The sequence below is a fragment of the Heptranchias perlo genome, chromosome 5, assembly GCF_035084215.1.
Source record: "Heptranchias perlo isolate sHepPer1 chromosome 5, sHepPer1.hap1, whole genome shotgun sequence".
Classification (NCBI taxonomy): domain Eukaryota; kingdom Metazoa; phylum Chordata; class Chondrichthyes; order Hexanchiformes; family Hexanchidae; genus Heptranchias; species Heptranchias perlo.
The window spans coordinates 34,939,716-34,953,265 of record NC_090329.1 but is presented as its reverse complement, the minus strand read 5'-3'; positions in this window follow the sequence as shown (position 1 = coordinate 34,953,265).

The following is a 13,550-nucleotide window of genomic DNA, read 5'->3' as shown; positions in this document are numbered from 1 at the left end:
GCCTCCTGCGACCTCGGCCCTTCCATTGATCACTTCTCTGTTCTTCTCCAGGTCCTTGTTGCACACCGCTGTCTTGTGCACCTGCAGATCCCAGAACTGCGCAACGTGCCTGCTACAGATGGTGATGTTCCTCCTCCTCAGATGTACTGTAGAATAGATCCATTGCGTCCCCATCCTGATATTGTCAGTTTGAGGGGCTCCAAAATGTAGGTAAATTTGTCTGAACACAAGAATTCTCAGTCTCAACAAAGAAATCTCAGTCTAAACACAAAGAACTCCCAGTTTGCCTAAGAGAATTGAGTGTCCAGCTGCAATACCTCACCTTTTATTGAGAAGTGTCCATCACTGGTTTAAAGGGCCAAATGAGCTTCGGCTGCAACTCGCCTCCGTTTCAATGCGTGTTTCAGAAGCCACGGGAGACACGATCAGGAGAAGATAAATCCGTTTCTGTTGCAGAATCCACAAAAAGTAAATTACCTGAAGTGTTTCAACTACCAGGACTGGCCCTTTAAATATGGGCCTGCTGGCTTTAAGTGGGGACAGGACTTCCAGGTTTCTGCTTTGCGTGCGCATCCAAACGTGCCTGGGTCAAACCCGGAAGTGGGCGCGTAGGAGCTGGGTTGCGGTCCCGCTCTAAAAACTATTTTTACTGCCTACCTGCCCCCAACCCAACCATTCTTGGGGGTTAAAATTACCCCCCTGGTATGAGCACCAGTACGTTCTTTGCTTGAAGGAGAACTGGCAATAGTGGAAATGTGAACAGCAATCTGTCAACCCTGGACTGTTTGTGCCTATGAAATGTGTAGGAGTGTTTTTTTCTCTCCTATTGGATTTAAAAGTCTCCAACATAATCGACTGATTTTGTTTACAAGGGTCATCATCTTTGAGTATGAAAAACTATGCCCTCCGCTTTGTATTTTTTTCCCCACTGAACTTCATTTGCCACTAATCAGTTCAAGCACAAACTTTGTCAAACACCCTTTACAAATCGTGGCTACCTCCTCTGAGCCAACTGTCCACCCTACTTGTTGTCTTCTGAAAATTTAACTGCTTTACATTGAGACTGCGATTTCACATCGTTATGTAAACCACAAACTGGAGTGCCAGCAAGGATGCCTGGGGCACTACCAATCCATACCTTTTGACTATCCTCTGCTCCTTTCCCTTCAGATAGATACTGATCCATCTCCATATCTTATTCTTGACATCCACCAGGCTTAGTTCTTTTTGAAAGGTGTCTCCTGTGCATTACTTCAATCAAAAACCTTTTGTAAGTCAAGGTAAACTGTTTCATATGACTCGCCCCTGTCAATTTGGATTATGATTTAATCAAAAGTCTATCAGGTTGGTGAGTAAGATCTACATCTTCTAAAGCCATTTATTAAGTTATTTTCATACAAAATATTTCATGCATTTTGTTTCTAAGGCATCAGCCTTGGCTCAGTGGTAGCACTCTCGCCTGCAAGTCCGAAGGCTGTGGTTTCACGCCCCATTCCTGGGACTCGAGCACATAATCCAGGCTGACATCTCACTGCAGTACTGAGGGAGCGCTGCACTGTTGGAGGTGCCATCCTTCAGATGAGGTGTTACACCAAGGCCCCATCTGCTCTCTTAGGTGGATGTAAAAGATCTCATGACACTATTTGAAGAAGAGCAGGGAAGTTATCCTGGCCTACATTTACCGCTCAACCAACACCACCAAAACCAGAAAATATTACAGTTTGTGGGACCTTGCTGTGTGTAAATTGGCTGACACATTTGCATATATTACAACAGAGACGAGACTTCAAAAGTACTTCATTGGTTGTGAAGGATTTTGGGACATCCTGAGGTCATTAAAGGCATTATATAATTGCAATTTTTTTTTCTTAATTGTTCATTGTATTAGTTTTCTGATTATGGAGGTGAGACTAGCAGTCCTGTAACTGCCAGGCGTAATTCTGTCACCTTTCTTGAATCCAAAAAATACATTTGTATGCTTTTGGTCGTTCACATTATGCACTGACAATGTCAAAACAACTGTCAGATCTTCATTCTTCTCTTGTCTCTCTAAGTACCCTGGCATATCATTCATGTGTCCCAGGGGATTTAATACTTTTCAGCCCCACAAACCTATCAAGAATCTGTTTCACCACTGTCACAGTCCGAGAGCACGGATGACTTGTGTTTGATCTTGAATTCTTTGTTGTGTCAGTAACTATTCCTCAGAAAGTGAATGTGAATTGCAGTATGAAAACAGCTGACGTCTTCTCTCATCAGATAAGAGCCAATTTTAAACCACTCTGCCCGGCTCTGAATGGGGCCGTTACGATACAAAAATCACGGTGCTGAACCTACACCCCCGTTCCCGCTACAATTTTGCTCTGAGTCTTCACTAGAGCAGCCAAGGTGCCCACCTAAAGCCTTATTAATGTATTTAAATCAAGATCCTATGGTGTTAATAGGACCCCAATGCCATTTTCAGTGGAAAAAGCAGAACTAGCCGGTAGTGGTGGACAAACCTGGCATTTGTAAGCGTTATTTAAATGGGCACTCACCTGCAAGTACTCATATCATTGGAATCTGTTTGCAATTTACCTGGCTGGATTTCTTCAGGAGTTTTTCGTTTGGAAATTGCTGATTTTCTGACTTCTTCTGCTTCAAAACTTTCAAGGAGCCTGGGGTGGGACTGCACAGTGCTCAAGATGGAAGTAATCCTAACCACTCTACCCTGGTTGCAGGAAGAGGACCGAGAAGCAGCAGGAGCAGCAGGTCAGAGAACCACAGGGAGATGCTGTTGGAGCTCTGAGGAGACCACAAATAAGGAGGGCTTCTCGCTGATATCCTTACCCTGTTCAGGGGATCTATAGGCTCCGAGTTTCAGTTTTTTGAGGAGCAGTGGATCAGGAGCCTAAGCTTGTCCAGGGAGGCTGTAACAGACCTGTGCAGCCTCTTACAGCAAGACATGCAACCTGCTCTCCCAGCTGGCCATGCATTGCCTGGGCACGACCCTTAATTTTTTCACCTTAGGCTGTTTCTAGGCTGCAGTAGGTGACATCAGTCATATTTGTCAGTCTGCAGTCCATGCCTGCATCAAGCAGGTCACTGATACCCTCTTTGCCAAGGCCAACCAATTCGTAACATTTCCTGTGGACGACAACAGCCAGCAGGAAAGGGATGTAGGGTTTGCTGCTGTAGCAGGGTTCCCCCATTTCATGCTGTCATTGACGACACCCATGCAGCTATCAGGGCACCCCCACAATGAGCCATCTGAATGCCTGGTAGTTCACCAGTTGGTTCCACATTCAACTCCTACTGAGGAAGCAATACATAGCATTTCACAAATCACAAGAGCACTTTAAAGCAGTTTAGGAAAGCACATTGAACAGTAACACCACATGCACTAGAACATCACATGCAGTCAAATATCACAACTACTCATTCACTGAATAAAATTATTTCACTTGAAATATATTTTGGAGTCTGTCATGTGCTGAAGAGGAAGTTTCTTTTGAAAGAAAAAAAGAGAAAGAAAGAAGAAAAAGAAAGAACGAACAAACTCGCATTTATATGGCATCTTTCAGGACATTCCATGTATTTTTGAAGTGTAATCACTGTTGTAATGTGGGAAACACAGCAGCCAATTTGCGTACAGCAAGGTCCACAAACTGCAATGAGGTAATGACCAGATAATCTGTTTTAGTGATGTTAGCTGGCAGATAAATATTGCCCAAGACACCAGGGAAACTCCCCTGCTCGTCTTTGAAATAGTGCGATTGGATCTTTTACGTTCACCTTAGAGAGCAGACAGCGTCTCGGAAAACATCTCATCTGAAAGACGGAACCTCCGACAGTGCAGCACTCCCTCAGTATTGCACTGGAGTGTCAGCCTAGATTATGGGCTACAGACCCTGGAGTGGGACTTGAACCTACAACCTTTGAAGTCAGAGGCAAGAGTGCTAATTTTGAGCCAAGATTTAGGAGCTGTTAGGCACACCTAAAAGTAACTAACAATTCCATATCTACACATATAGTCCAATAGACTTTTATGGCACTCATTTGTATGGTATATGGAAGCTATATGTTATATATCCCTCCTCCACAGGTCTTGCTGGCTGCAGTAATTCATCTACTGCTGATTCCATGCAGCTGTGATGATAACTCTGGTGTACTATTTCACTTAGATAAGTGCTGTGGACAACATTTGACATCTTGCCTTTCCTTCGCACTCAAGGTCTGAATGTGAGTACACAGGTGAACGTCCTTTCCAGAACTGAGCAAGGATGCAGCCGGTGCGGTTGCTCACTCTGGCTGCTCGCTCTGGCTGCCTGCCTCTCTTCCGTGGCTTTTCTCGTGCCCGGGTGGCCCTGGAGAAGGAGCACGTGGAGTCCGCCGGTACGCTTGAGGCCTTCTGCGACCGATGGACTCCGCAGGGACTGGAGTGCATAGTCGATGCAGGAGATTACATTATTATTTAATTTGATAAGTTTTCGTTGTCCTTTTATATGATTTGGGTGATTTTTGTACGTGCCCCTTTAAAAAGGAGGCACTTTTGTTAGTTTTCTTTTATTTGGGTTGATGACACTGGGGCAACCCAGTGTCTCCTTATTGTTTAATTAAAAAGAGTAGAACTGAGCAATGCTGATAGATTCTATGCAGATTGGTTGTTAACAAGGCCTTAACAATCCTTAATAAGAAACTTAAATCACCACAGCCATGGCAGAAGTGAATAGTACTCAGTCAATTTACCATGACTTCTTCCCTGATCAGTTATTCCCAGTCAGGCTCTGTGAGCTGCCAAGGTAACAATTAGACTATTTATTTTCAGCTTCTGTTGTCCACGGTAAAAAGGAAAATAAAAAACATCGTCCAAGAGATGAAAAATTACCTTTTATATAATAAGAAGGCTTAGGAGCACTCGTTTTTTTAAAATGATATTGAAAAATGAGTATCCCACTTTTTATTAAAAAACAGAAGATTAATTATCACATCCATTGGAAGGGAATACAATGGTTGGTGCGAATGTGTGTTTTATTCAGATTAAAATACTATCATCTATCTTTTCCTCTGGTTATCTAGGAAAAATGGCAATGCAACACACATTGCGACAATTTATTATTGAATATAAAAACATAAAGATACTGAAACAATGGAAATATCACTGAAGCTTAGAATGCCAAGAGAGCTCAATTAAGGATTAGAATGAGGATGACACTGGCAGAATAAAATTTACAAAATGTACATACCCTCATTACTGGTTATATATGTTCCTGTTTCCCTGGAATAAAATTAATGCCACTGAGAATATTTGAGTCTTTAATCACTACAATGTATTAATAAAAAAATAAGCCCTTGGGATTAAAGGGACAGTGGCAACGTGGATACAAAATTGGCGAGGCGACAGAAAGCAGAGAGTAGAGGTGAACAGTTGTTTTTCAGACTGGAGGGAAGTATACAGTGGTGTTCCCCAGGGGTCAGTATTAGGACCACTGCTCTTTTTGATATATATTAATGACCTGGACTTGGGTAGAGAGGGTATAATTTCAAAGTTTGCAGATGACACGAAACTCAGAAATGTAGTTAACAATGTGGAGGATAGTAACAGACTTCGGGAAGACAGAGTGACTGGTGAAATGGGCAGACACATGGCAGATGAAATTCAACACAGTGTGACGTGATGCATTTTGGTAGGAAGAATGAGGCAAGGCAATATAAACTAAATGGTATAATTTTAAAGGGGGTGCAGGAACAGAGAGACCTGGGGGTGTCCATACACAAATCTTGACAATTTGAGAATGCTGTTAAAAAGCATATGGGATCCTGGGCTTTTATTAATAGAGGCATAGAGTACGGTGAAGCTTTATAAAACACTGGTTAGGCCTCAGCTGGAGCACTGGGCCCGATATTAGGAGGGCGGCGGGTAGCCAGCAAGGGCTCGACTGGGTGCATGGGTAACCCGCCCAGTAAAATCAGTGGGTTCCCCACGCGATCGTAAGTAAATTGAAGCCACTTATCTTGGCTTCCGGCTTTCGCGCTGGAAAGCTGCGTAGCAGGCGGACTGCGCACCCGCATCATAGGCTATCAGCTGGAGGATCCCTATTTAGAGGGACACTCCTCCACTGACTGATGCTGCAAAAAGGAGCCAAAATTACAGCATGGAGCAGCCCAGGGGGAAGGCTGCTCCCAGGTTTAATGATGCCTCACTCCAGGTATCATTGGATGGGGTGAGGAGGAGGGGGAGGACAGAGATCTTGACAGATCTTCTCCCCGGTGGACAGGAGGAAGTGGCCTGCCTCTGCCACCACGAAGGCCTGGCTCGAGGTGGCAGAGGAGGTCACCAGCACCACCAACATATCACGCACCTGCATACAGTGCAGGAGGCGCTTCAATCACCTAAGTAGGTCAGCCAAAGTGAGTACGCTTACTCATTCCCCTACACTCCGTCTGCCACATCACCGCCCCCGCCCCACATCTCCTTCTGCACTGCCAACACTACACTATCACATCACTCCTCACACCCACTCAAAGCTCATCTTCATCTTACCTGCACTTACCTTGCCAGTACTCATCCCACCACTACCACTTAACCCAATCCTCATACAACCTCATGGCTCTGTCTCATACTCACCCTCTCATGCATCTCTTTCACGGTCAGCCTCACCCCACCTGCCACTACCTGTGCTGCAGCCACAGGGCATGCATCACATATGTGTAGTAGGAAGCGTAAGGCAAACGTGTCGTGAACATGAAGGGGATGCACAAGGGTGTTTGAGGGTTTGTCATGGTTTTTACTTATATTTGATTTCTGATCAACTCACATTACATTTTATATTGTCACCATTACTACCACGTCTTGGCCATTCTTGACTGGCTTGTGCAATAAGGCCCTTTCATGAGGTTCTCCATGAACACCCTTGATACCACCCATTGGGTCACCCTGCAGTGGGTGTATGTGTAGTTGCACGACTACTTTGTGCAGGTGCCTGTTGCGCTGCACTGTGTTGTGTAGCTCCTGATGATGTGAGTGTGAGGAGGTCCGCAAAGTAGGTAAATGTGTTTGGACAGCAGAGTTTCGGGTATGATTTAATAACTTGGAGTGTGGAGACAATGGTGTGGCAGGCAAAACTTTGTCTGAGGTGACAGAGTGCCCTGCTGCAATGAATGAGGGTTTACCCTGCACCTGTTAAATGGACCCTTGCAGCTGGAATTCAGTTCTTTTGTCCATGTTTGGACCAAGGCTGTAATGAGATCTGGAGCCGAGTGGTCCTGGCGGAACCCAAACTGAGCATTGGTGAGCAGGTTATTGGTGAGTAAGTGCCGCTTGATAGCACTGTCGACGACACCTTCCATCACTTTGCTGATGATTGAGAGTAGACTGATGGGGCGGTAATTGGCTGGATTGGATTTGTCCTGCTTTTTGAGGACAGAACATACCTGGGCAATTTTCCACATTGTCGGGTAGATGCCAGTGTTCTAGCTGTACTGGAACAGTTTGGCTAGAGGCGCAGCTAGTTCTGGAGCACAAGTCTTCAGCACTACAGCCGGGATGTTGTCAGGGCCCATAGCCTTTGCTGTATCCAGTGCACTCAGCCGTTTCTTGATATCACGTGGAGTGAATCGAATTGGCTGAAGACTGGCTTCTGTGATGGTGGGGATATCGGGAGGAGGCCGAGATGGATCATCCACTCAACACTTCTGGCTGAAGATGGTTTCAAACGCTTTAGCCTTGTTTTTTGCACTCACGTGCTGGACTCCGCCATCATTGAGGATGGGGATGTTTATAGAGCCTCCTCCTCCCATTAGTTGTTTAATTGTCCACCACCATTCACGACTGGATGTGGCAGGACTGCAGGTGGGCACCTCATTTTTAGGTACGCCTGGTGCTGCACCTGGCATGCTCTTCTGCATTCCTCATTGAACCAGGGTTGATCCCCTGGCTTGTTGGTAATGATAGAGTGAGGAATATGCCAGGCCATGAGGTTACAGATTGTGCTGGAATACAATTCTGCTGCTGCTGATGGCCCACAGCGCCTCATGGATGCCCAGTTTTGAGCTGCTAGATCTGTTCTGAATCTATCCCATTTAGCACGGTGGTAGTGCTACACAACATGTTGGATGGCCCCCTCAGTGAGAAGATGGGACCTCATCTCAACGAGGACTGTGCAGTAGTCACTCTTACCAATACTGTCATGGACAGATGCATCTGTGACAGGTAGATTGGTGAGGACGAGGTCAAGTAGGTTTTTCCCTCGTGTTGGTTCGCTCACCACGTGCCGCAGGCCCAGTCTGACAGCTATGTCCTTCAGGACTCGGCCAGCTCGGTCAGTAGTGGTGCTACCGAGCCACTCTTGGTGATGGACATTGAAGTCCCTCACCCAGAGTACATTCTGTGCCCTTGCTACCCTCAGTGCTTCCTCCAAGTGGTGTTCAACATGGAGGCGGACTGATTCATCAGCTGAGGGAGGGCGGTAGGTGGTAATCAGCAGGAGGTTTCCTTGCCCATGTTTGACCTGATGCCACAAGATTTCATGGGGTCCGGAGTCAATGTTGAGGACTTCCAGGGCCACTCCCTCCTGACTGTATATCACTGTACCGCCACCTCTGATTGGTCTGTCCTGCCGGTGGGACAGGACATACCCAGGGATGGAGATGGAAGAGTCTGGGACATTGGCTGAAAGGTATGATTCTGTGAGTATGGCTATGTCAGGCTGTTGCTTGACTAGTCTGTGGGACAGCTCTCCCAATTTTGGCTCAAGTCCCCAAATGCTCATGAGGAGAACTCTGCAGGGTCGACTGGGCTTGGTTTGCCTTTGTCGCGTCCAGTGCCTCGTGGTCCGATGCCGGGTGGTTCATCCGGTTTTATTCTTTCGAGTTATTCAAAATCATGAAAGGTTTTGATAGAGTAAATAAGGAGAAACTCTCTCCAGTGGCAGGAGGGTCAGTAACCAAAGGGCACAGATAACTTTCAAAAGGGAATTGGATAAATACTTGAAGGGAAAAAATTTACAGGGCTATGGGGAAAGAGCAGGGGAATGGGACTAATTGGATAGCTCTTTCAAAGAGCTGGCACAGGCACGATGGGCCAAATGACCTCCTCCTGTGCTGTATCTACTATTTAATCATATATTCTTGATTCTAGCTCCTCATTGAACTTCAGAAAATATCTGGAAAAGAAAATGGGGGAAAATAAATTCTAGTTGACAATGTTAGGTTGTAAGCAGCTATTGTATTTTGGGACTTTTACCTATTTGGCCTGTAAGGGATTTTGGTTTAATTTATATTGTTATTGATATAAGATCAGGTTCACTTAATAAAAGGTTAATTTCAAAATTTGCAGCATTCTTTTTTAACTTATCATTAAAAAGCCTTTAGTCACTGGGCAATGGATGGTTGGGAATGTTAATGAGCTATCCTGAAGTGTAATTGTTTACTTTTGCAAATTGCATATTGCGTCGGCGTTAAGACAGTGGGAATTCATTGAGCACATCCCCAGAATAATTCATACCCTGATGCTAAAATGGATTTTCATTCAATATGCCTGATGAGGGGGGGGGGCTTAGATTAACAGACAGTAGGTGCCATGAAGTTCCACACTAAGGGGACTATTTTTCATTTAAGGTGACAGCTTTGATTGATATCTCGGTGGACCATTCATTTTCACACTGAGTTGAGGGAGAAGTTAGAGGACAGTCTTTGCCCATCTCTCTCTCTGGAAAGGGCTGCCTGGAACATCTCAGTATTAGTATTATCCTACCTGGAGCTAGGCCAAGAGTATGTGCTATGTCCTGTCTGGAAATGGACCAAGCGTGGAGCTGGATGGTATTTCCTACATGGAACTAGTCCAAGATTCCATGAAGCATAACTGAATCTGACCCAGTATTTCATGGTTTCTGTTTACACAGTTAAATTACATTATTAGCGAAGCTTGTTTTTTTTAGCTTAATTAATCTTTCGTATTAACTTCACATTAACTCTTAAAGTGCTGGCCCAGCATTCATTGCTGATGTTTAAGACAGATGTCAAGGAAAAAAGTCAGAATGATTAGAATATAAAAAAGATGTACAATAATCCTTTTGTGCTTTCAAAAATTCTAACCTTGTTGTCCACATCGCGGGATCAAACATGGATATTATTTGTTTCTCTTTTTGCAGTTCAGGCTGTAGTTGCACTGCATTACCTGGCCGAGACCAATAACTTTAAAGTGCAATGAGCAAGACTGGAGTTATACTACAAGTTGCAATTTGTACTCTACCCGCCATGAGAGAGCTCTGCTTATATTTGTTTGCACACATGCGTGCAGAGCTCCAATGACTAGCAGGTATTTTTAAAATTAGGAGAGCACAGGACATCAAAAAGACTCAGTGCTAAGTGTATAAATGATCCAGGAAATCCATTGGCCCACTGGAGTGCTTTTAAATCCAACTGGAGTTATAGGGAGACAAATTCAACTTACAGCCGCCCGTTTTGCACCCATAAAATGGGCATTAGGCCTCTGCATTTCATCTCATGCCCGATGTAGACCAGAAGTGTGCCAGAAACTATATTGGCTCAGGTGACTTTTATTTGTTTAGGGCTCCAGCCTGAAATAGATGTTAAGCTCCTAAAATATGCAAAAAAGATATCCTATAGGACCCTGAATGCGAAATTCAGGCAGAAATGGGCGGAGCTTGCACTGCACATGCTCTGCCCGGTTGTACCAGGTCCAGAGGCCACTCAAAACAAAAGCTCAGGAAATTTTCATTTTTTATTGATGTGAGCTCAGGAGAAGCAGAGTTGCTCCTCCTGGGCCCACCAAAAAAAATTCCAGCCCACTGTCGGTGTGTTCAAGGCCCCCCTCCTTTCCAAGAATTGTCTCCCCCCTCCCAGACTGGCGAGCTGCTTTAGGGCGACTATTTGGTGCCCTTAGCTTGATGGCAGCATTTAAATGAGGCCCGAAGCTGAATTTTGGCTTGAGCCTCAGGCCGGCACGGCCCATCGCATGGAACGGTCATTTCACTGGTTTTGCGCTCATTTATGGCGCAAGTCGAATTTCTTCCCTGTCCTTGTCTCATAATCAACAGGAAAAAAAACAAGCTGAAAAAAAGCCAATGCATGCTAGGTAAGTTATTCTGCACTGTGTTTCTTGTTGTAGCAATGTTAAACAAATTCTGAAGAGACTTCACTTAGGATTGAAAGGAAGGACGAATAGAAATACCACCAGGTTGACACTAGGCATGAGAGTTTGAAATGAGATTCAGATTTTGATTCCTGAACTTTGGATTATTCATTTAAAAGAGAAAAACTCAACTTGGACACAAATAGCTTCCTTAGAATGTAAATAAAAGCTAACACCTCCAATATACAGACACCCACTGTACTATCATGGACGATGGACAGAAAGTCCTTTCTCCACCCTTTATAGTGCCAGGCAAATGAGTACGTGAGACACACCAGATATACATCTTCAAAAAGGACAGACCACTGATGGACATCCCTCACCTTCCTCAACACCCACAAAAAAATCACTGGTGGCGTAAACAGGAGTAAAAGCTGACATCACTCTGTGTACCCTCCAGAAATATTCTACACAAAAGCTAGCAGCATAAAACATTGCAGGTTGTTTACAATACAGCACAGAACAGCTGGTGTTTTACCACCTCTTAGTATTGGTAAAAAAATAGTGCTGGAGAAATTAATGGGACTGAAAACCGATAAATCCCCAGGGCCTGATAATCTGCATCCCAGAGTACGAAAAGAGGTAGCCATGGAAATAGTGGATGCATTGGTTTTCATCTTCCAAAATTCTATAGATTATGGAACAGTTCCTGCAGATTGGAGGGTGGCAAATGTAACCCCACTATTTAAAAAAGGAGGGAGAGAGAAAACAGGGAATTACAGACCAGATAGCCTAACATCAGTAGTAGGGAAAATGCTAGAGTCTACTATAAAGGATGTGATAACAGGACACTTAGAAAATATCAACGGGATTAGAAAAAGTCAACATGGATTTATGAAGGGGAAATCGTGCTTGACAAACCTACTGGAGTTTTTTGAGGATGTAACTGGTAGAATAGATAAGGGAGAACCAATGGATGTGGTTTATTTGGATTTTCAGAAGGCCTTTGATAAAGTCCCATATAAGGGGTTCGTGTGCAAAATTAAAGCACATGGGATTGGGGGTAATATACTGGCATGGATTGAAAATTGGTTAACAGACAGGAAACAGAGTAGGAATAAATGGGGCTTTTTTGGGGTGGTAGGTGGTGACTAGTTCGGTACCACAGGGATCAGTGCTTGGGCCCCAGTTATTCACAATATGTATCAATGATTTGGATGAGGGAACCAAATGTAATGTTTCCAAGTTTGCTGATGACACAAAACTAGGTGGGATTGTGAGTTGTGAGGAGGATGCAAAGAGGCTTCAAGGGGATATAGACAGGATAGGTGAGTGGGCAAGAACATGGCAGATGCAGTATAGCGTGGATAAATGTAAATTTATCCACTTCGGAAGAAAAAACAGAAAGGCAGAGTATTATTTAAATGGTGATAGATTGGGAAATGTTGATATACAAAGGGACCTGGGTGTCCTTGTACACCAGTCACAGAAAGCAAACATGCAGGTGTGGCAAGCAGTTAGGAAGGTAAATGGTATGTTGGCTTTCATTGCAAGAGGATTTGAGTACAGGAGCAAGGATGTCTTACTGCAGTTATACAGGGCCTTGGTGAGACCACACCTGGAGTATTGTGTGCAGTTTTGGTCTCCTTACCAGAGAAAGGATATACTTGCCATAGAGGGAGTACAGCGAAGGTTCACCAGACTGATTCCTGGGATGGCAAGACTGTCGTATGAGGAGAGATTGGGTCGACTCGGCCTGTATTCACTCAAGTTTAGAAGAATGAGAGGGGCTCTCATTGAAACGTATAAAATTCTGACAGGGCTAGACAGACTGGATGCAGGGAGGATGTTTCCCATGGCTGGGGGTTCCAGAATGAGGGGTCACAGTCTCAGGATACAGGGTCGGACATTTAGGACTGAGATGAGGAGAAATTTCTCCACTCAGAGGGTGGTGAACCTGTGGAATTCTCTACCACAGGAGGCTGTGGAGGCCAAGTCACTGAATATATTTAAGAAGGAGCTAGATAGATTTCTAGACACAAAAGGAATCAAGGGGTATGGGGAGAGAGCGGGAATACGGGAATATGGTATTGAGATAGAGGATCAGCCATGATCATATTGAATGGCGGAGCAGGCTCGAAGGGCCGAATGGCCTACTCCTGCTCCTATTTTCTATGTTTCTATGTTTCTATGCAACAAGTTATTCCTTTTCTTTACAAGGCTTCTGCTCTACTTGTACATGTGGGCCCCGATATTATCAGGGAGGCGGGATGGTAGCCCGGGTGGGGGGGTGGCGGGGGTGTGGGTGCCTGGGCGCGTGGGTAACCCGCCCAGTGAAATCGATCCATTTCCCACGCGATCGCAGGTAAATTGAAGGCACTTACCGTGGCTTCCGGGTTTCCCATCGTCAACCTGCGCAGCGGGCGGACTGCGCACCCGCATCACAGGCTGTCAGCTGGAAGAGCCCTATTTAAAG